Below are 20,762 nucleotides of genomic sequence, written 5' to 3'. Positions count from 1 at the left end.
TGACCTGCTTCACTTCGCAGACGCTCAGGATCCAACTGAAGGAGGGGCAGGTTTGAATCATAATAGTAGAATGTGGCTGAAACATTCTGCAGTGGGGGAGGGGCAGAGGGCACGTGGGTCTGGGTAGGGTGGGGGTGGGGAGACATTCCACGAGGGCTCTGGCAGGTAGGCAAGAACCGGAAGTTCCTTCCACCTCACACAGTGGCAACACAATTGGCATGTGCCTCTTTACGCAGTTTATAGACTGTTGTTTTGATTCACGGCACCGAGGTTGGACTTGACGGTCCCTTCCTTTCACTTCTTTTTCCATCAACCTAGTTTTGTGTCCCTCAACACACTCTGCTTCCTACCTGGCTCTTGACTTACTTCAACAGAGACTAGACTTTCTGAACAAAATTCAGAACTGTTAATCTGATAAACACTTGGGTATTTATGGCCACATGGAACTGAGTATTTGAAACTAGGATTGTCTCAGCAGATCCAGTGTCTTTGACTGCTGTATGTACATCACTCCTAAGGGAGTGGTCCTTGTGCTCCAACCAACATCCAGCAGGACCAGCCTTACTAATGATCCTTTGTGCTGGAAAGCCCCCGTCCATCAAAAAACCGTCATGCAGCCCCCATGTCCAAGACCAGAATTCACTAAATGTCTTTCTCATAGTATTCCATGGTTGTAAAAGATTGAGTTTTTTACCTTTTAAATGATTTTAGTATAATATTTTAAGCGAGCAACACCTTCTCATGGTTCAAAATTAAATTGTGCAAAATGGAATATGCAGTGGCGAGTCCTCCTCCCACCTCTTTCCCGGGGGAAAGCAGTGTTACCTGTTTCATTAAAATCTTTCCAGGGATACGCCATGCAACTAAAAACGAAGGCAATCTGTTTTCATTTTTAAAAATGCCTTCTTTTTTTTTTCTAGTTGAAAATTCATATATGTTCTAATATATCTGAGGATATTTCCAATGATTGTATGGGTATCGTGGCTCCTCTGTTTCTGCACTAGATTCCTAGAACAAGAATTTCTACAGTCTCTTACATTTCAAAGTATCTGAAAGAATAGGTTGGCTCGATCTAGCAAAGAAAAATAACAAATGCCTAACTGAATTTGATTTTTGAATTTCACATAAACAATGAATTCGTTTTTAGTATAACGGTGTCCCATGCAAATTTTGTACATACTTTTACTGCAAATTCTTTCCCTCTTTATCTGAAATTTACATTTAACTCGAAATCTGTATTTTATCTGGCAACACTACCAAGAAAGTATAAACATACCAAGCTATTATTAGTTACTCATCTTTATGAGAAAGAGAACTTGGAGTAAAGAGACTCAAGTGTGCATATTGGCTCCAGCAGAAAACACAATTGTAAACATACATAAAATCTGCAGGCTCTTTGGATGAAATGGATTTGGAAGAGCCATCATATAAGCACTGAACATCTTGGCTTAGTAGGGGTAAGGACAGAAGTAAGGAACAAGAAGGCAGAAAATCTTTTTCTCTTTCCTTATGGTAAAGGGACTAAACATCCTAGAGCCCTGGTTTTTCTAGGTGTTAAAAATCCACTACCCATGAAATGGATGTGCACCTTGACACAATGCCAAGAGTTTATCTACCAGTTACCAATCCCCATTCAGACAAACCCACTTCCATCTAAATCCTAGCCTGCAAGCCCTGCTTACAAGTTTGTTAATTTCCTGTCTGCATTTCTTACCCTTGCTCTTTAGAATCTAGGCCTCATCATTGCATATGGTCCCATTAGCATGGGAATCATGGTAGCATTCCTTTTAAAAAACTTGTTTGATTATTTTTTTCATATTGAGAATCCATGTCAGTCAGTTTAACACTATCAAAATGATATGAAAGAGTATTTGTGTTTTGTGTTGTGAGAGGAGAGGACTGTTAGGAAACTTGTCAAGGGAGACGAAGGCTGAAAACCTTAGAGGATGGCAACCAAATCTCTTGGGAGACGAGATTCACTCACTGCTATAGCAGCAGTACAACTCCTACTGATTGTGGGGTGTTGGAAGGAAACAGAGGTTTAGAAGGACTGTTCCACAGTGTGAAAAAGACTCCTGTTGGTGCTTAAGAAGTTCCTTGCCCCTTGTCAGGAAAAATTGACTCAAAAGAAGATGAGAAGATAAGGTGAGAATATTTCAAGCAACATCATGGTGAACTTTATATCTAAAGAAACTCCTGTTGGGGACTGAAAAAAATAAACAATTTGGGAATATCGGTCAGTACTGGAGCTTTCATAATGAAGGAAAACTTAAATGATTGTCAACAAATAACTTCACACTAGAGGGATGGTGAGGCAAAATATTGTACCCAGGCACTCGAGAAAGGCAGGCTTCCTTGTTGCTTTCTCCCTTTGTTCAGTCATTCAACCAATTATTTACAAGATTCTCACTCATAATTCTGATACAGTATTTGAAGGACTCTTCTCAAGGCCACTGATACAAAAATTGCACTGTGCAAAAATTAGCCAGTCCCAATTCTGCGATCACTTTTGTAATACTTCAAAATCCTACACCTCAGAGACAGAGATAATCAAATTAGCCCAAATGTAATTTGGGAAGAGCAGTCACAGAAGGGAGTATCTAAAAGTCCTTTGGATCATGGTCTCTGACTATTCCTGCACAGAGGCTGCGGGCAGGCATTGACTACTGAGAAAAAACAACTCTGGACATGCATCACAAGCCTCAGAAGACAGTTCATCTTCCACTCAATCACGAAACATTAAAGAAACGAAGAGATACCATGTTTGTGTCTTGTGGAGTTTTCAAGTCTGTGCACTTGGAGGCGCTTAGTGCTGTTAGACGTGAGGGGTCTTCAGAGGCATCCTGTTGAGTGAGAAATGCTCTAAGCTTGCAATTGACCAGAAAGAGGATCTGATGATTGAAGTTTCTTTGGGAAGTATTACAAAGTTAGGTCAGTAAGTTGATCCCGCTACTATTTTTGTTGTTGTTGTTGTTTTTAATGCCAACTGAAAGTCTGCAAGATATTACAAAAAAGGAGGGAGGGAAAGGAAAATTGTTCCCATACTACCTGCTGTGTTGAAATTGGCCCAGATTGTCCACTCTCTCTCAAAGTTATTTAAAAAAAAAAAAAAAAAAAAACCGTACAAAGGAAACACCTGTGAATCAACATTTATTGAAAAACCTCCATGTATTAAATACACTGAGAAAAAATATTCTAGTAGAGTAAATGCCTTTAGAAAAACTCTAGGAATGGAGTCAGGAGACAGTATCTTAAGAGTGTTTCCCAGGTCTGAATTCTTTGCTAGAATTGTTCTTTAACGGAAACTTCAGGCTTGCTAGGAAAAAGGACCTACTGTTTCTTGAAAGGCATAAAGAAGAACCAAGGAACTGCAGTCCAAAGGGCATGAAAGCACTTGCCCCAATTTGAGGCTACTGTGCTTAGAGCGGAGCTCTCCAGAACTCTTTGTAGCTAAGTGCATGGGTTTCACGTGTGCAGTATAAAAATCACGAGTGCACATCTCACAAGAGCTGGTTTTAAGAAGAGACCGTCACGAAGGTTCCCGGCGAGGAGCATCTCCAGAGATGCTCCGTAGCGTGCCCGACCCTGCATTTCTCTCCTCTCCTGCAGAGACCTCCTGGAACAGATCCCCGCGCGCCCCTCGCCTGCACGCCTGCGCACGCCCACTGGGGCGGGGCTCTCGGGCACGCGGACCGCCGTCCTCCAATGGCTCCCGGCGTCGTTGGGGCAGTCGGCTCCGGAAGACAGGAGCGCATGCGCAAGCGCGGAGGTTGGGGCCCAAACGGCCGTCCGGCGGGGGCGGGGCCTGTCATGGCGGCCTCGAGAGTCAATTCCAGGAACCCTGAGGTAAGGGGTACGGGGACTTTTCACCCCTCAGGTGTCACCGCTCTGCGCTGGTGTTCACCCTGTGGGTTATTTGTGCCCTTGTCCATGTAAGGAGACTCCCCACAATGTGGGTTCATGCCCCCATAGAGCTCGATTCCCTTGAGGGGTTTACCCCAGGGTTATTGGCTCCACTGGGGAGCCGGCTGCATGAAGGGTTCAGTGATTGCGGGGCCTACAGTGGGGGGGAAATAGTGTGTGCGAGCTATTAAACAGGTGCCGTTCTAGTCTGCGCGTTCTGAAGAGTACAAAAGCTAGAGGGAGTTCTTGCGAGTTGAAAACCCTCATCTGGTTCCAAAGGTGCAGCTCAGGTCAATGGAATATGAGTGAAGATCTAGCGAACATCCTCACAGCTTCACTAGTAACTTTTTACCATAAAAATATCAATCAACACTTATGTTCAAACTGTACTCTTTTGTCAATGAGAGCAGTAAGTTTCCTGAATCTAACAATAAGCATTTATTCGTAGTCTGATACTCTCAGATCATGACGGAATTGCAAGCATAGTTTGGCTGGTGATGCAAAAGTTCAGCAAAAATCAACGAAAGGATTAGGTAAGAATCAATTCGGTATATAGAATTTACAGTGAAGAATAGTGTACATTTTAAGTTATTTGTAAATTATGTGCACACATCCATTATATCTTTAAAATTAATTATATGGTATATATCTCCACATTTCTTTAGGGAGTGCTGATTCAGGTTATTAAGGCTTTGCTTGATGACACACCACTGCAAGTGCGTATGGGGCTTAAGGTAGTTTATGTTTGTATTCTGGGGTTGTGAAAGTACTGTGTGGGTGTGTTTGTAGTGTGAATTACATATATGTGCGTTTGTGGCTTGTTGGAGTTCAGTGTCTGTATTTAAGGATATTAAGAAGTTACATCCTTGTTTTTGGCAGTTGGGGAGTTGTGGGTGTTTATGTGTATCTGGAAGTGTCATGTTGTATATGCGTATTTGTAGATCTTCCAGGGATTGTAGGACCTCATGGGCAGTGGGTGGTTTTATGTATATCATTATTTGGGAGTCTATTGGGAATGTGTTTCCATGAATTCCTGGCGTGAGGTTTATTTGTGTATTTATGGAGTTGGTGAGAATCTGAGTAGTGTATTTGCATTTGTGGGTTGGTGATGTCTGTGTGGATATTTGGGATTAAGTGGAAGACATGAGTGTGTTGTTGTGAGAGTGCATGTATTTGAGTTTATGTAGAGGGTTTGAGATGTAATTCAGATGTAGTCAAGTTGTTTGGGTTATGTATTTGTAGTGTAAGACTTTGGGAATGTGCGTTTATTTGTGTGTTTTCTCCCAGCATGTTAGAAATGCGTGTCTGATGGTGGGTTTTGAAGGGTTAGCTGCATGTACATAGTGGAAAAGTTGGAAAAAGTACTTGTGTTTATTATTTTTGGTGTAGGGTCATGTGTTTTGCCTATTTTTGAAATGTAGAGGGATCATTTGTATATTTAGGGCATGCTGTATTATGTGCGTTTCTTTTGGTGGTTTTCAGGAATTGTGTGTTTTGGGGTGTGTGAGGGCAGGTTTAAGACTATTTTATGGGACTGGTGGTATAATGTATATGTGCATATGAATGTGTTGTTTGGTGTGGGGTTTATATGAATCTGTGTTCTGGAAGCAGGTGGTGTTATTTCAGTGTGAGTATTTGGGAGTGTGGGATTATGTATATGCAGATAGTGTGAAGCCTTATGTTTATTTTTGGTTATAGGTTGGTATATTTCCATATGTGTAGTATGGTGAGTAATTGGGGGTATATTTGGGGCTTGTGGTGAGAAACATGTATGTTGAGTTTGTGTGTGTATTCAAAGAGCGTAGCAGATTAGATGAATATTTTCTAGAGTATGTGTTTACATTTTTCATTGGGGGTTATTTGTATCTGGAAGTGAGTATTTTTGTGTTGATATAGTAATGGAGTTATGTGTATACAGGAGAATGGGAGAATTTATTTGTACTGGAAGTATATGATATGGTTCTAAGTAAGTATTTAGGGGTATGGAGGTTTAAGATGTGTAATTTGGGACTTGGAAGGGGTTTTATGTGTATTTATATATGATATGCTGGAGATGTGTCCATGTGTCTTAGGAGTGTGTACTGGTTTGTGTGTATATCCATCAGGGCATGGGTGAATTCATAGGGTTTGAGGTTGTCAGAAATGGTCACAGTGGTTTCCCGGAATGCTGGGATTTTTGTGTTTGGAAATGTTTGGGGATTGTGGTGGTAATGTTGGATTCTGGAAATGTAAGGATGATGTATAGTGTTTGGGGCGATATATATATTTAGAGATTGGGAATATTTGCTGGTGTGTGTGTCCATGAGTGTGTGGGGGTCATGTGTGTATAGTAGCTACAGTTGAGGGATTGTTGGTGTTTTCGTGTCTTGTATGTATCTGAGCATGAGGGGTGTATGTTCATGGTTAGTTTATGAGAGTGTGCATAAGGGCTTTGTGTGTGTATTAAAGTATTCAGGGATCCTCTTTGTGTCACTTCTGGAATGTACTGGTTGAAGAACTTGGTGGAGTTGCTTATATGTGTATTTTCAATGTTCGTGGGATGGTCCTCTATATATTTGGTAAGTTTGGTTGTTTTGTGCCTGTGTGTGTGTCTTTAGGTTCATGGGGCTTACGGGGTGTGTATTCTGAGATATGGGAGAGGTTCAGTGTATGTATTTGGAAACAGAGAGGCTGTGTAGGTTGTGTGTTCAGGAATTGTGGAGTATATGTATTTTGGGACTGTGGGATTGTGTGTGGGTATTTTTTTGGTGGTTCATGAAACAACTGTATACTTGGTGTTTTTTGAGAGCCTATGTGTCTACAGGTTATTTGTTGTGAATATACAGGTAGTGTGTTGGTTGCATATGTTGGTATTTGAGCACATTCAAGGTGAGTGGTTTTGTGTAAAAATCAGGTAGTGAGAGGTGTTTTGTATGTACATTCAGGTTTCAGGTAGCAGTTGTATGGGTGTGTTTAGTGTATATGAAAGATTGTATGTTCTGAGATATGTTCTGGAGATATGTAGTGTGGTTTTGTTTGTATATTTGGGGTGAGAGTTCAGGGTGTTACTCAGGGTGCAGTCAGACTGTGTGCACATATTCACATGAAAGGGGATGGGGTGCGCTGGAACTGGCTCGTACTAGCTTGGTATAGTCAATGGTGCATATCTCTTCCCAGCTCTGTGACGTCAGGTTGAAATTAGTCATGCTGAGAATAGTTACACCAGGTAAGTTGTGAAGCTCCGTAAATCAAAGCTTTCCTACCTGCCCTTGGAAAGCATTTTATTAAGCATTCATCAGCATTTATCACTGGTGTGTGTGTGTGTGTGAAGTAAGAATATTCAGGCATCAGTGCGTACGTGTATGGGAGACTCTATGAGAATTTTGAGTGGGGCATTCAGAGGCTGTGGGCCTTGGTATTTGTGCCTTGACCCTGGTCGATCAAGTTGGTGCATTCTTTTTTTTTTTTTCCTTGCCCATGTACTTTTAATGTTACAAGTACATTTTGTTTCAATTCTGACATATTATTTTATGCTATAATTGATATGTTTTATTTACAATAAATATAACAAAATATCCTTTTATTATTTTATTAGGTTTTTAGATTCTGTTTTGTTCTAAGTACTCTTTATATGTATACCTGTTACAGTGCCCTTAATTTTCCTTTTTCTTAAAAAGCTTTTGCTATCTAGTCTGTCAGTTTTAAATGGTACTCACTGACACTCATATATACAACAGTCAGTTACCTTTTTCAAATTTCACTCTTCTCCCTCTCTTCTCCTCCCATTTTTAATGGAATTCTTTCCACATACTCGGAACATGTAACAATTAAACACAATTCTCTCACCCATTACCCTACTCTTGTGTTAGTATTTGATTTACAATTAAATATGTTAAATAATCACCAGCAATCATTTACCAAGGTTTCCTCAGTGTGTGCTGTTGACATGAGCTCATCCTATTGTAGATTCCTCATGAATGACTCACCTGCACAATAGTCCCTGGGTTCTTGCACAGTCGAAACTGTTTACTTATAGACTCGATACGTTAAAGGCAGCTTGGCTGAATATAAAAACCTTGGGTAACTTTTGTTCTATGGAATATTTTGAAAATGCTGTTCCACTGTTGCTTTGCATTGTATGCTGCTCTTGAGAGGCTGGTGCTAGACTAATATTCTTCTCATTATAGGTAATTTGATTATTTTGTTTAGAGGACCTGATGATTTTTTTCCTTAGAGTCGTTTTACTAACATGTTTCTCAAAGTGATTTGTTTTTGAGTCATTTTCCCGGGTACAAGGTAGGCCCTCTCAACATGTCAATTTAAGTTATCTTTTATTTCCAGGTAGTTTTCTTGCCTTACAGATTTAAATATCAATATTTATTTCTGTTGTGTTTCTTTTTCATTTCTAGTAACTCTAATTATATAAAGATCAGATTTTTTTTTCTTGCCTGCCTGGCATTTCATCCACTTTCTCCTTAAACATTTTTACTCTTTTAAAAAAATCTCAAATGTACTCTCTTGGTTGTCTTCCTGCCTTTCCTCAAAGTCCCTTATTAAAATTTTATTCCAATCTGTACTCTCTTGGGCACCCTCTAATTTGTTCTTCCTTCCCTGGTGGACTTTGTCTTTTTCTTCAATTCCTTTTCTGAACTTGATTGACTTTCATTGAATTTTTTGTGTGTTTTGTCCTGTTTTGTCATTAGTTTTTAAAATTGCTGATTCAATGCATGCATTCAATGTTAAAAAACTTATTGTTTTAAAACTAATTGCTTGTTTATGAATATTTAATTCAATTTAGAAGTTTGTTACAGTATTCTTCTGCTCCCTTACTAATTTTTGGAAAGAATATCTGTCACAGGAAATATTTTAATTTGAATTTTCTGTTTACTTTTTGTAGTACTTTATGTTGAATTGAGTTAATTTTTTTTCAATCCTAGGCCTTTTGTTGATAATTTTCCTGGCGTAAGAGTGCCCTCTTTTACCAGTATTTTAAAATGCATTTAAAATTTTTGATTATGTTGGTAATGGTTGGGATGGTGGCAGAAAGAGAGGAGAGGTGGTGTGACATGTTTGTCTTTGGTTTCTGTAGGATCCTTAACTTTTACTTCTTCCTTTTTCTTCCTTCTTTCTTTTCACTGCCACCACTTCTCCATTTGGCAGATTCTCCCCCGAGAAGCAATGCTTCCCAAAGGCTAATACCTAGAGTTCTGCTTACTTTCAAGCCCAATTCTTATAGCTGATGCCAGAAATTGACAATTCTTCAACTTGTGTTTAACATTTTGACACTTACTCTTGTAATCTCACTTTCTGGAAGTGATTTTGTCTATCTTTATCTGCATCTTCTGTTCCACTCTTCTTTTTCACAGAATCTCTTAAGTTCGCCTTCCCTCATTCTTCATGCCTGTAGACTTTTACCAGCCATGATGATACCGACCAGGGTTCTTGGCCTTCCTCAATAAACAGAAATTGACTAGAGGCCAGACAAGAAATTCAGGCAAGGCTTTATTGGGGCCCCTGCTGCAGCAGTGGGGAGCCAGAACAAGTTACCGGTTCCCTTGCTCACTTGCTCCCTTGGTGGGGGGGAAGTGAGCTGGTTCTTTATATGGGGTGAGCGTAGGGGGTGTCCAGGGGTCAGGCCAGAGGGGTGGCTTAAGTGTTTTGTCCACCCCTCTGGTGGTGTTGAGTGCAGGGGGCGTGCTCAGTACCCTGCTTTTGCTCCGGACACCCTGTTTTTTTGCTCCTAGGTCTTCAGAAATGACAGTAGGGAGGTTTTTTGTTCTTTTTGTATCTTTTATACATAATTTGTCCCAACTGCGCATGCATGCAGTTATCTTTAGCCCCTTATAGTTTCTTTGTATTTTTTTGCTTGAGGAGAGGTTTGTCCAGGTGCAAGCATTGCAGCACTGCAGCAAAAGGTCCCAGGTCCCAGGCCTGTCTCAATGAGAGCCTGTTGAAATTTGTTTTTCATTTCTCTACTTGTAAATAATTAGAAGTTCGTGGTATTCTCTGTACCCTAGTATATCTAAAGCATGGCCAGTAGTAATTTTATTAGTGTTCTTTATTTGTGTTGTTTTACTTGTCATTGTCGATCTTCTGGTTTGGAAGGTTGAAGAGATTCAGGTTCAGGTGGTCACCATTACAATCTGTAGCTGGACAGTTTCCCAGGCAAGGTTTTAAACAAGAAAATGGCAGTTTTAGAAGCTGAGCAGAGGCACTACTGCAAGATTGAAAGAGTGGAATTGGGGATCACAGTAATTGTTCTGGTTGGTGAAGTGACTCACAATAAGTAAGTGGCAGTGGAATTTAGAAGTGAGGGTGGATTCAAATTGCACTCAAAACGATAAGGACGAATTGTCAGTTTCTTAAATAAATTGTCTTGGGACTTCCCTGGTGGTCCAGTGGTTAAGACTCTATGCTCCCAATGCAGGGGGCCCAGGTTCGATCTCTGGTCAAGGAACTAGATCCCACATGCCGAAACTAAAAGATTCTCGCATGCCACAACTAAAGATCCCGCATGCCGCAACGAAGATCCTGCACACAGCAACTAAGACCTGACACAGCCAAACAAACAAACAAACAAACAAACAAACAAATAAATATTTAAAAAATAAATTGTCTCTTTTTAAAAAATTGTTATGTATGGACTAAATTTTCTATTCATCGATAGCAAAATCATCAGTTCATGGGTAAAGATAACCTCCTGCCAATGCACAGTAAAGATACCCGCTGGTCATTGACCTTCAGGAAAATTCCAAAGGAAGCATTGTATTTTTTGTATTGAAGTATAGTTGATTTACAGTGTTGTGTTAGTTTCAGGTGTACAGCAAAGTGATTCTTTTCAGATTCTTTTCCCTTACAGGTTATTACAAAATATTGAGTATAGTTCCCTGTGCTATATGGTAGGTCCTTGTTGATTATCTATTATATATATGGTAGTGTGTATATGTTAATTCTGAACTCCTAATTTATCCCTCCCCTCCTTTCCCTTTTGGTTCCATAAGTTTGTTTTCTATGTCTGTGGATCTATTTCTGTTTCATAAATAAGTTCATTTGTATCTTTTTTTTTAGATTCCACATATAAGTGATATCAAATGATATTTATCTTTCTCTGTTTGACTTACTTCACTTAGTATGATAATCTCTCAGTCCATCCATGTTGCTGCAAATGGCATTATTTCATTCTCTTTTTATGACTGAGTAATATTCCATTGCATATAAATAGCACATCTTCTTTATCCATTCATCTGTTGATGGACACTTACGTTGTTTCCATGTCTTGGTATTGTTAATAGTGCTACTATGAACATTGGAGTGCATGTATCTTTTCAAATGAGACTTTTCTCTGGATATATGCCCAGGAGTGGGATTGCAAGATCACATGGTAACTCTATTTTTAGAGTTGGTCCATTCTCTAGGGCCAAAGAATCCCCATAAATGTTGATGATTTCTGGCCCCTCTTCGTGCAGATGGGTTCAGGGTGTCTGTACCTAGGCAGGTTCACACTCCTTCAGCATTTGTGTGGTCCTGGCATATGGGTCTTGAGATGAGTGAGCCTGGTGGACAAACGGCCATGTAGAGCAGCAGCAGTGTATTAATCAAGTTTTCATTTTCTGTATTTTGTGATGTTTTGACATCTTAAGAAGCTGTCTGGCCAGGGAGAGACTGCCCCACACTGGGCTAGCAAAGGGCTCTCTGGGAGCTTGTCTTTCATATGCAAATCAACCAACCAGTCTGGGGTCTAGAGCCTCAATTACCCCATTTATCTAACTTACACACTAAGCAAATATTTCCCCTGACCTAAAATGTCCCAGGGTCAGGTACCAGGCAACTAGGGACCACACCTATAGCCTAAAACCCACCAGAATTATTCAAACTAAGCAATCCTAAATTGTTTACTCTGCCCTCCCTTACATTTTCTGTCAAAATTCCAATAAACGCTCTGGCATAGGCTTTCTCCTTGTTCCTGCTTCTGCCTCCTGACCAAATCTGGTACTTACCCACTAGCCCTGTGTGGTGTTGCATGTCCCCTTCTTTCAGGAAATGTAACTAATGAGTTTCAGAGGCATTGGCCTCTCTGTATCATCACTTGGTCACCTCCGTAAATTAAATCCTGGACATAATTTTAGAACAGTTGGCACAGTGAGCAGAATGACTCAAGTGTTCAATGGAGGGGCCACCTCTGGGCTGCTCTTGGCTTTCTAACTGATTTTACCACACAGCAAGTTCTGCCTAAGATGGCACTGTTAGTTCTTGGTGCATTTGCACTTTGGCTGCTGCCACTTTGTGCTGTGTCTACCATATGCTGTATTCCAACTTAAATTGTTATAGGATCTTGAAGGAGTAGTCCTTAAGGTCCTTCTCAGCTCCTTCTGTAACTTAAAGGTGCTATAGTATAGGTCTGAAAAGGCTATAATTCACTAGTTGGCACCTTAGCCAGGACAGATTCATCTCATCAGTCTCTTTTTGTCTGAGATCAACATACCTGCTTTTTAGGCTGGTGACCCTAGGAGTGACTAGAATAACTAGTTAACATACAAGGCAGAGGCTTCTCCCAAAAGTGAGTGAGGGAGGCTTCCTCCAATAGACTGTGTTGGGATGCCAGTCTGATCAACTAAGCGAACAATGGTGGACTGCAGTTTTGTTTTGTTTTCCATCTTCTTTGAGAAATAATTAACATATAACATTGAGTGAGTTTAAGGTATACAATGCGATGAGTTGCTACACATACATAATTGCAAAATGATTTCCACAGTATGGTTAGTTAACTTTTCCATTCCTTCACACAGTTACTTTGTGTGTGTGTGGTTAAGCCATTTGAGATCTACTCTCTTAGCAACTTTGAAGTATATGATACAGTATAGTTAACTGTAGTCACCATGCTGTACGTTAGATGACCAGAACTTATTCATCTTATAACTGGAAGTTTCCACCATTTGATCAACATCTCCCCATTTCCCCCAATTCCTAGACCTTGGCAACTACCATCCTACTCTCTTTCTGTGAGTTTCAGCTTTTTTACATTCCATGTATAAGTGATAGCACACAGTATTTGTCTTTCTGATTTATTTCACTTAGCATAATGCCCTCATGGTCAATCCATGTTGCTCAAAAGGCAAGATTTCATTCTTTTTCTTGGCTAAATAATATTCCATTGTGTGTATATCTATATATATAGATATATTTGTCACATCTTCTTTAACCATTCTTCTGTTGATGGACACTAAGGTTGTTTCCATATCTTGGCTATTGTGAATAATGCTTCAGTGAATATGGGAGTGCAGATATTTCTTTGAGATAGTAATTTTATTCCATTTCCTTTGGCTATATATCCAGAAGTGGGATTGCTGGATCATATGGTAGTTCTCTTTTTAATTTTTTGAGCATACTGTTTTGCATAATGGCTGTACCAATTTACATTCCCACCAACAGTGTACAAGCATTCCTTTTCCTCCACTTTTATCTTTTCTTTTTTATGATAGCCATTCTAATACGTTTGAAGTGATATCTTATTGTGGTTTTGATTTGTGTTTCATTAATGATTATTGATGTTGAGCATCTTTTCATACACCTGTTGGTCATTTATATGTGTTCTTCGGAAAACTGTCTATTTAGATCTTCTGTCCATTTTTAAATTGAATTGCTTGGTTTTTTGCTGTTGGGTTAAATGAATTTCTTATGTATTTTGGATATTAACCCCTTATTAGTTTGTGTACAAATATTACTCTCATTCCATATGTTGCCTTTTCATTTTGTGAATTGTTTCTTTGCTGTACAGAAGGTTTTTAGTTTGATGTAGTCCCATTTTTTAATTTTTGTTTTGTTGTTTGTGCTTTTGATGTCATATCACTAAGACAAATGTCAAGGAGCTTCTACCCTATGTTCTCTTCTAGGAGTTTTACAGTTTCAGGTCTTATGTTTATGTCTTTAATCTATTTTGAGGTAATTTTTGTGAGTGGTGTAAGTTAAGAGTCCAGCTTCATCTTCTACACGTGATATCCAGTTTTCCTAACACCATTATTTGAAGAGACTATTCTTTCCCCAGTGAGTATGTTTGGCTCCCTTGTCAAACAATAATTGACTGTATATGTGTGGGTTTATTTCCGGGCTGTCTACTCTGTTCCATTGTTTTATGTGTCTGTTTTTATGCCATACTCTTTTGATTACTATAACTTTGTAATAAGGTTTGAAAACAGGAAGTGTGGTAACTCCAGCTTTGTTTATTCTTTGTCAAGATTGCTTTGGGTTTTCGTGGTCTTTGTGGTTCCATTTGAATTTTAGGATTGTTTTTTCTATTTCTGTGAAAAATGCCCTTGGAATTTTGATAGGAATGACGTTGAATCTGTAGATGGCCTTGGGTAATGTGGATATTTTAACAATGTTAATTCTTCTGATCCATGAACATGGGGTATCTTTCCATTTATTTGTGTCTGTCAAATTCTTTCATCAAAGTCGTATAGTTGCAGTGTACAGATCTTTTGCCTCCTTGGTTAAATTTGTTCCTAAGTATTTAATTATTTTGGATGCTATTATAAATAAGATTGTTTTCTCTATTTCTTTTTCAGATATTTGGTTGCTAGTGTATAGAAATGCAATTGATATCTGGATGTTGATTTTTGTATCCTGGAACTTTACTGAATTTTAAAAATTAGTGCTAACAGTTCTTGATGGAGTCTTCAGGATTTTTTATCTATGAGATCATAAATCTGCAAACAGATTTACTCCTTTCTTTCTGATTTGCATGCCTTTTATTTCTTATTTTTGCCTGACTTCTCTGGTTGGGACTTCTGGTATCATGTTGAATATGTGTGCTGCCACTCTGGGTACCCTTGTCTTGTTTTCTTGTTTCTGATCTTAGAGGAAAAGCTTTCACCCTTCCACTCTTGAGTGTGATTTTAGCTGTAGGATTGTTGAATATGACCCGTATTCTATACTCAATTTGTGAAGAGTTTTTTTTTTTATCATGAAAGGATATTTTGTTTCATCAAATGTTCTTTCCCCATCTATTGTGATGATTATATTATTTTTATCTTTCATTTTATTAGTGTGGTGTATCACATTTATTGATTTGCATATGTTGAACCATCCTTGCAGCACAGGGATAAATTCCACTTGATCATGGTGTATGATCCTTTTAATGTGCTGTTCAATTTTTTTCTATTGTTTTTCTGGTCTCTATTTCATTTGATTCTGCTCTGATTTTTGTTGTTTCCTCTCCTCTGCTAACTTTTGGTGTAGTTTGTTCTTTTCTTTAAATTTTTTGATGTGTGAAGTTAGGTTGTTTATTTGAGATATTTATTTTTTCTTAACATAGTCATATATTGTTACAAACTTCTGTTAGAACTGCTTTTGCTGTTTCCCATAAGTTTTAGTGTGTTGTGTTTCCATTTTCATTTGTTTTAAGATATTTTATTTCTGTTTTGATTTCTTCTTTGACCCACTGGTTGTTGAAGAGTGTGCTGTTTAATTTCCACATATTTCTGAGTTTTTCAGTTTTTCTACTGTTAATTGATTTCTAGTTTCATACCGTCATGTTTTGAAAAGTTGTTTGGTATCAATTCAGTTTTCTTAAGCTTGCTGAGAATTGTTTTGTGAGCTAGCATATGATCTATCCTGGAGAATGTTCCATGTGCACTGGAGAAGAATATGTATTCCACTGCTCTTGGATGGAATATTGTGCATATGTCTGTTAGGTCCATTTGGCCTGAGGTATAGTTTGAGTCCAGTGTTTCCTTATTGATTTTCTGTCTATATGGTCTGTTCATTGTTAAAAGTGGGATAGTAAAGTCTTCTACTATTATTGTATTGTTGTCTATTTCTGCCTTCTTCACTGTTAATATATTTGGGTGCTCCAATGTTGGGTGCATATGAATTTACGATTGTTATATTCTCTTGGTGAATCAACCCCTTTATCATTATGTAATGATCTTCTTTGTCTCTTGTTACAGTGTTTGAGTTAAAGTCTCTTTGTCAAAGATGCAGACATAGAGAATGGACTTGAGGACATGGGGAGGGGGAAGGGTAAGCTGGGAAGAAGTGAGAGAGTGGCATGGACATATATACACTACCAAATGTAAAATAGATAGCTAGTGGGAAGAAGGCACATAACACAGAGAGATCAGCTCGGTGCTTTGTGTCCATCTAGAGGGGTGGAATAGGGAGGGTGGGAGGGAGATGCAAGAGGGTGGAGATATGGGGATGTATGTATATGTATAGCTGATTCACTTTGTTATACAGCAGAAACTACCACATCATTATAAAGCAATTATACTCCAATAAAAATGTTAAAAGAATTAAGTAAAGTCGTTTGTCTGATATACGTATAGCTATCCATGGTCTCATGTTGTTTGCATTTTCAGGAAATATTTTTTTTTCCCTTCACTTTCAATCTGTATGTGTCTTTGAATCTGAAGTGAGTTTTCTGTAGGGAGCATTTAGTTGGATCTTTTTTAAAAAAAAATCCAGCTCCTCTGTCTTTTGACAGGAGAATTTAATCCATTTATATTTAAAATAACTGTTGATGGGTAAGGACTTACTAATGCCATCTTATTAATATTTTTCTGACTCTTTTGTAGTTCCATTGTTCTTTCTTCCTCTCTTGCTTTCTTTGTGAATTGATGATTTCCTGTAATATAAGCTTTGATTCTTCTCTCTTCAACTGTTATGTATCTATTGTAGGTTTTTGCTATGTGGTTACCATGAACCTTACATAATACATAGATGTAACAGTTTATTTTAAGTTGATGACAACTTAACTTCAATTGCATACCAAAATGCTACCCTTTTACTCCCCGACCCCACATTTTATGTTTTTCATGTCAAAATTTACCTCTTTGTATATTGTATATTTTTACAAATTAATATTATTGTCATTTTTAATAATTTTGTCCTTTAACCTTTATACTAAAGTGATTAACACAACACTGTATTACAATCTTATAGTATTCTGAATTTGTCTATATACATACCTTTACCAGAATGTTTTATATTTTCATATGTTCTCATGTTAGTAATTACCGTCATTTCCTTTCAGCTTGAAGAAATCCTGTCAGCATTTTTTGTTACTGGTTTATTTCACTTAACATAATGTATTCAAGGTTTGTCTATGTTGCAGCATATTACAGAATTTCCTTCCTAAAAAGGAAGTTTTTAGAATAAAGCAACGAAATATTCCATTGTAAGTATATACCACATCTTGCTTATTCATTCCTCATTTAATGGGCACTTGAGTTACATCCATGTTTTAAATAATATGAATAATGCTGCTAGGAATGTGAGTGTACAAATATCTCTTCAAGACCCTACTTTGTTTTTAGTATATACCCAGAGGTGGAATTTCTAGGTAATATGGTAATTCTACTTTTAATTTATTGAGGAACCTCCACACTTTTTTCCATTGTAGCTGTACCATTTTAAATTCCCACTGACAGTGCACAGGGGTGCCAATTTCACCACATCATTGTCAGTACTCGTTGTTCTCTAAGAAGTCATTACCAAATCAAATATCATTACCAAATCAAATATCAAATATCAAATATCTGGTATTTTGTCTTGTGTTTTCTTCTAAGAGTTTTGTTGTTTTAGGTCTTATATTTATGTTCTTGATCCATTTTGAGTCAATTCTGTATATGGTGTTAGGTAAGGATCAAATGTCATTCTTTTGTATGTGTATATCCATTTTCAACAGCACCATTTGTTGGAAAGACTACCCTTTACCCATTAAATGGTCTTGGTATTCTTGTCAAAAATCATTTGATTGTATATGTATTTATTTCTGGTCTCTGTAATCCACTCCATTGCTCTATATGTCTGTCTTTATGCCAATACTATATTGTTTTGATTACTGTAGCTTTGTAATAGGTTTTGAAACCAAGAAGTGTGAGCCCTCCAGTTTTGTTTTTTTCAAGATTTTTTGGGGCTGTCTGAGGTCCCTTGAAATTCCATATGAATTTTAGGCTAGGTTTTTTTCTATTTTTGCAAAAATATCTTTGGGATATTGATAAGTATTACATTGAATCTGTGGATAACTTTGGGTAATAGTGACATTTTAACAATATTAAGTCTTTCAATCCATGAAACTGGGATGTATTTCCATTTATTTATGTCTTCTTTTATTTCTTTTAGCAATGTTTTGTAGTTTTCATTTTGCAAATCTTTCACTTTTGTAGTTAAACTAATCCCTAAGTATTTTATTCTTTTTGATGCTATTGTAAATGGGTTTAAAATTTTTTTCTTTTTCAAATTGCTCACTGCTTGTGCATAGAAATGCAACTGATTTTTGTGTGTTGACTTTATATCCTGCCACTTTGCTGAATTCATTTATTAGTTCTAACTTTTTTGATGTGGAATCTTAGGGTTTTCTAGATATAAGATCATATTAATTGCAAACAAAGATAATTTTAGTTCTTCCTTTCCAATTTAGAAGCCTTTAATTTCTTTTTCTCACCTAATTGCTCTGGCTAAAACTTCCAGTACTATGTTGAATAGACGTGGTGAAAGTGGGCATCCTGGCCTTGTTCCTGATCTTAGAGGAAATGCTTTCAGTTTTTCACCATTAAGAATTACGATGGCTGTGGGTTTTTCATGTATAGCTTTTATTATGTGGAGGTACTTTCTTTCTATTCCTATTTTGTTGAGGGTTTTAATCATGAAAGGCTGTTGAATTTTGCTAAATGACTTTTCTGCATCATTCAGATGTTCATGTGTTTTTTCTTTCATTTTGTTGATGTGGCATATTGGTTGATTTTTGTTTGTTGAAGCATCCTTGAATTCCAGGAATAAATCCCAATTGGTCATGGGGTAAAGTTCTTCCAATATATGCTAAATTCTGTTCACTAGTATTTTCTTGAGGATTTTTGCACCAATGTTTGTAAAGGTTATTGATCTGTAGTTTTCTTATAGTGTTTGTCTTGCTTTAGTATCAGAGTTATTTTGGCCTCACAGAATGAATTAGGATGTGTTTCCTCCTCTTCAATTATTTGGAAAAGTTTGAGAAGGATTAGTGTTCTTCTTTAAATGTTTGGTATAATTTGCCAGTGAAGCCATCAGGTCCAGGGCTTTTCCTTTTTGGAAGATTTTTGATTATTGATTCAATCTCCTTACTACTTAGAGTTCTGATTGTCTGTATCTTTTTTGGGGGAGAGGTGTATGAATTTACCTCTAGATACCTTTTTGTTTGTTTGTTTTTGGCTGTGCTGCGTGCCTTGCAGGATCTCAGTTCCCTGACCAGGGACTGAACCCAGGCCATGGCAGTGAAAGCACCAAATCCTAACCACTGGACTGCCAGGGAACCCCCACCACCCCGTTTTTTTTCTTTTCTTTTTTTTAGTTGCGATATAGTTGATTTACAATATCATATTGGTTTCAAGTGTACAACATAGTTATTAAACATATTTACAGATTATACTCCATTTATAGTTATTTTAATATATTGGCTATATTCCCTGTGTTGTGCAATATTCTTGTAGCTTATTTATTTTATACATATTAGTTTGTATCTCTTAATCCCCTACCTTAATCTTGCCCCTCCCCCCTTCTCTCTAGGTAGGTAATCACTAGTTTCTTAGTGATTAGGTAATCACTAGTTTCTTCACTAGTTTCTTCTCTGTATCTGTGCATATATTTCTGTTTTGTTATTTTCATTCATTTGTTTTATGTTTAGATTCCATGTAACAGTGATAACACACAGTATTTGTTTTTCTCTGTCTGACTTACTTCACTTACTTCATAATACACTCCAGCTCTATCCATGTTGTTGCAAATGGCAAGATTTCATTCTTTTCTATGGGTGAGTAATATTACATTGCATACATATGCCATATTTTCTTTATCCATTCATCTGTTGATGGACACTTAGGTTGTTTCCACATCTTGGCTATTGTAAATAATGCAGCTATGAATATAGAGGGGCATGTTATCATTTAAAATTAGTGTTTTCCTTTTCTTGGGATATATACCCAGGAGTGGAATTGCTGGATCATATGGTAGCCCTATTTTTAATTTTTTGAGGAACTGCCATACTGTTTTCCACAGTGACTGCACCAATTTACATTCCTACCAACAATGTACAAGGGTTCCCTTTATTCCACATCCTCGCCAACATTTGTTACTTGTGTTCTTTTTGCTGATAGCCATTCTGACAGGTGTGAGGTGATATAGAAAACATCAATGAAGCTAAAAGCTGGTCTTTGAAGAGGTAATCAACGTTGATAAAACTTTAGCCAGACTCATCAACAAAAAAGGAAGAGGGCCCAAATCAATAAAATCAGAAATGAAAAAGGAGAAGTTACAACCGATGCCAGAGAAATACAAAAGATCATAAGAAACTACTGCAAACAACTATTAAAGTGGACATTAAAATGGACAATCTAGAAGAAATATGCAAATTCCTAGGAATGTACAGTCTCCCAAGACTGAACCAGGAAGAAATTACCAGTAGTGCAATTGAATCAGTAATTTTAAAACTCCCAACAAACAAAAGTCCAGGAACAGATTGCTTCACAGGTGATTCTACCAAACATTTAGAGAAGACTTAACACTCATCCTTCTCAAACTATTCCAAAACCTGCAGAGGAAAGAAGACTTCCTAACTCATTTTATGAGGCCACCATCACCCTGATGCCAAAACCAGACTAAGATATCACAAGAAAATTACAGGCAAATATCACTGATGAACATAGATGCAAAAATCCTTAATAAAATGTTAGCAAACTGAATCCAACAATACATTAAAGGGTTCACACACCATGATCAAGTGGGATTTATTCCAGGGATGCAAGGATTTTTCAGTATCCACAAATCAATCAATGTGATACACCATATTAACAAATTGAAGATTAAAAAACATATGGTACTCTCAATTAATGCAGAAAAAGCTTTTGACA

The 20,762-nt window shown here is 37.6% G+C and overlaps 1 long non-coding RNA gene across 1 annotated transcript; it reads left to right on the top strand.

Moving 5' to 3' along the window:
• The first annotated feature begins 3,771 nt into the window (after positions 1 to 3,771).
• Positions 3,772 to 5,022, top strand: LOC309664515. Its single transcript, XR_014265870.1, has 3 exons — positions 3,772 to 3,846; positions 4,352 to 4,436; positions 4,569 to 5,022. It is a non-coding gene; the product is annotated as an uncharacterized lncRNA (long non-coding RNA).
• The last annotated feature ends 15,740 nt before the right edge of the window (positions 5,023 to 20,762 follow it).

This window comes from Balaenoptera physalus (assembly GCF_965194825.1).
Source record: "Balaenoptera physalus genome assembly, chromosome: 7".
NCBI classification, from domain to species: Eukaryota; Metazoa; Chordata; class Mammalia; order Artiodactyla; family Balaenopteridae; genus Balaenoptera; species Balaenoptera physalus.
This window is presented reverse-complemented; position numbering and strand designations above follow the sequence as displayed.